Genomic DNA, 4,339 nt, shown 5'->3' with positions numbered 1-4,339 from the left:
TGGGAACTGACAAATGAAAGCAATTTTGAGAAAGGACAATTGTCTAGCAGCGATTGAAGAAAAACCCATGGACATCACATACCAAAAGCGGAAGGAAATGAATGATAATGCTATTGCAAATTTGCACTTAGCATTGACAAATGCGGTTTTATCCAGCATTGTGGAGATGACTAACAAAGGAGATTTGGTAAACTTTCATCAAATTCTATGAGATTAAGTCACTTCTCACAAGAATATTCTTGAAAATTAAACTCTATATTCTTTGAATAACCGAGTCCACGTTAGTGACACGCCACGACAACAATCTAAATACGTTGTTTTCTAACTTTCAGTGGAAAATTACAACATAGTTGAAAATGAACGTGCGAAGCTTTACTACAAATTTTACCTGATTCATATGATCAACTCATCATTAACGTAAAAAATTACAACATTGATAGGCATTTAGACTTTGAGGATGTTGTAACATCCTAGCTGAATATTACTTATATAACATTAAAAATAAGATAAAAATAAATAAGAATCGCCTTTATTAAAATTACTTTCTCAAAAATGCGGGAAGATTTTTAACTATTTTATAAGCGCCAAAATATAACCAAAAGCATAAATGTGTTCAACGCTTACAAATAGTAAAACGATTACTAGTAACTGATTACACAACAATAAAAAATCCATAAATTAAGTCCATGTAAAATTCCCCATGTTGGCCCCTCTCTGGCTTTAAGTATCCACGTGTTCACCTGCATTAACATCTACTCCTATGTAACGAGTTACATGATCATCGCCAAACACACAGATAGGGTGAGCTCAAAATAAAAAATACATTACGAGGTACATTTCAATAACAATTTAAACCCCTAACACTTTTGATACACCCCAAACCTCAGACCCAAACATTCACATCTTCCTCTGGATGCCTCCTAATTCTACACTCTTTGATGATTACGTTGATCAATCCTTCCTGCCATGAGTGTCTACTTGCCCCTCCGACTACAAGCCACCACCTATAGTCCACATGCGGGAATAACTTTGTCACAGCCACAATTCGCAAACCAAGTGGAGTTCCCCAATACGAATCGTAATCCGTATTTGTTCCAACACTACCAAACTCGTTTGCTAACACTGAGGAGGGCAATCTTTCGGCACCCATTCGTACGAGTCACGATCTCGCACATCCACTAGACTTCCAAAACCACCAGGCTACAACCTCGAGTGGCCACGTGTTATCCCAATACAAGGTACACTCGCAACTAGGCCCTCAACAAAGCATCGCATCAAGACCTCCATCCAAAGTTGTATAGAATCCCTCACGTAATCCATCCTTGTATCTGAAATTGCCTAGCGCTTCACACGCGTCGCTAGGCAACAATAATAATGTAAAATTACTGGTTTATGCATCTCTAAAACACAGATCCTAATGAACCAACACTCAAAGCATGCAAATTTTAGAATAAAAATATATGTGTTTAATCGTAGCAACATTAATATTCAAAATTTATGAATACCTTGTTGCGGTCCCTCAAGATAAGTTAGATTTCATTACCTTTTATAATTTTTATATATAAAATAATTATACTTTAATTAGTTATGATAAAATATATATATATATATATATATATATATATATTTAATAAATGAAACCAAGATATTAATATTGCCTATTAATAGACAATATTAATATCTTGGTTTCATTTATTATATATATATATATATATATATATATATATATATATATATATATATATATATATATATATATATATATATATATATATATATATATATATATATATATACTCACATATTCCTAAATATAAAATTTCATATACCACCATTGCTATAAACAATGCATATTTAGGTAAAGTCTATAAAAAAATACTTTATTATACATTATTTACCACATAATTCTTAACATAATATATATATATATATATATATATATATATATATATATATATATATATATATATATATATATATATATATATATATATATATATATATATAAACCCATAAGCTCTTTAAGACAAAATTCAATACACCACCGAATTAAAAGAATATTTTTTCATGTGAGCCCCACCCCAAAGCCTAAAGAATGGAAAGAACCCCACATTTTTTAACAATTATTACGTGAAAATAGCAAGAGCCAAAATGTTACAGGAAAAAGTAGGTGGCAGCACCAAGTGTTAAAAGTAAGAAAACATATATTAATGTGACACCTAAATAAAAACAAATATTTGACAAAGTTAAGAAAAGAGAAAATGAATTTATAGGTGTGTGGTCCCACTTATTAAAAAGTAGGTCTCATGCATTACGTGAATATATGATAAACAAAGGAAAACATAAGCTATATTACACTATTTATTTACGTGGGTCTGCACCATGGTTCTCCAAAAAAATAAAAGTCAACAGCGGCCCCCACAATCATGCTAACATCCAATCACAAAAGAAAGAGCAAGAACTATGCATAAGAAAAGTAAAGAACCGTGAATTGTATGCAATGTGAAATTTGGAAGGAATTTCCCACCCCGCCCCCACAATGAGATTCTATGGTTTTATGTCCTTTCTTTCAACCCCAAAGGTCTTGATTTATGCACCCATAAAACATCCAACCAAGAAAGCTTAAAGAAGAATGAAAAACAGAGATAAACCCCTTGCATCCCAAGATATGAAGTGAAAAGCGAGCATGTGGCTAAACTAATGTGACTATGAATCCCATGGTCTAAAGTGTATTCAATTTAATGTGCATCCGTAGGTCCCACCACAGTACTACACTAATTTATGAAATTGGTACTGCACCGTAAAAGAAGTATGGATTTCCAAATAAGACCAAAATTTAAACACAACCCAAACTATCCCATAACTAAACGAAATTGGCCATGCACACAAATGCAACATGCACCTAAAAGCTTAACTACTGGAACTAAAAAAAAAGCTACAAATGAATACTACTTTGTGCCACCAAATTAAGTGAGGGTTTCGTGATCTCGTAGCCCGAAAGGACATGGTGCATGGGTGCAAGTTTCATGTGAAAACCCACCAAAATTAACATGATCCATGCATAGCTATACATTCAATAACGGTCATGTAATGCAAGGATAATGAAAAATGTAAAAAGATGGAAACCAAAGTAAAGACTCTTGCATCAACCAAAACAAGAACACCACAAAATTGCATCCATGCACCACAAAACAAAATATATGTATACCCAGATTTATCCATATAGCATCCTAACGAGCGTTGTGGTAAACGAATGTAACAAACTACACAACACACACTACACCCACCCCACAAAGTTTCAAGAAGGTTGGAAAATGTTACTACCCATGAAAAAGGTGTACCCCCTTGCCTTTACAACCAAAACAGCGAGAACATTATACCTGTAACCCTCAACGTTAAATAGTAGTCCAACAAGGAAAAACAAGAAAGTTTTCGTGCAGACCATGGGTTTCAGAAACATCTACGCATGCAAGGATTCATGACTGAAAAAGATGTGTAAAGAAAAATAGAACAACAAAGTCAGCTTTTCCTACTTGGAAATTCCGCTAAAATTGCTCCAATATCCTTCTCCTTCACTCTATTATTGAACTCTTGAGACCTTCTTCCAATCGTCTCACACTCTCCTCACTCATTTCTCTAGGGTTCTAAACTCCTTAGGTGGCAGCCACACGAAATTCTCCTCTTCTCCCCCTTTTTCTACTAGCCCTAAAAACTAATTAAATTAAATTACAACAAAATTCAATTCCAATCAATTCCTTAATTGGTCCTTAATGCCTAATTAAGTTTCATTATCCCTCTTGTCTGTGTTCATAGCACTTACATTCAGCATCCCCAAGGCATACAAAAATAAGATGTTATGAATTCACTCTCACCAAGGTTCAAACTCATCACCATGCAATTACCAAGCCAATGCACAACCAATCAACCAACTCATATTTCATAATAATTCCAATATGTCTAGAAATTTCTAATCACTCATTATGATTAAGCATATAATAAAATAATACAATCCAAATAATCACAAAATAGGCACCCATAGGACTCAAACCCAAGTCCTTTTAATATAACCAAGTACTCTCAACCACTTGAGCTAATACTTTTCCATGTCATGAAAGTTAACATTAAATGTCATAAAGGCTACCACTACCCGCATTTACTAAATACTTATTTATTTAATTATTTAAATTTTTCGGGTCTTATAGATGTCATCAGAGATTTTTAGAGAAGAATCCAAGCAAAATAAAAAAGTAGATATGGTGGAAAGTTCAGAGCAAGTGGGAGTTAAACTCACGATAGATCAAAGTCTCAAAGTAAGAAGCATCTAAAATGCTACCATTGT

The sequence above is a fragment of the Vigna unguiculata genome, chromosome 1 (assembly GCF_037176805.1).
Source record: "Vigna unguiculata cultivar grain cowpea cultivar isolate G323 ecotype 2 chromosome 1, ASM3717680v1, whole genome shotgun sequence".
NCBI lineage: Eukaryota > Viridiplantae > Streptophyta > Magnoliopsida > Fabales > Fabaceae > Vigna > Vigna unguiculata.
The sequence above is the reverse complement of the archived record's forward strand: the minus strand, read 5'-3'. Positions refer to the sequence as shown.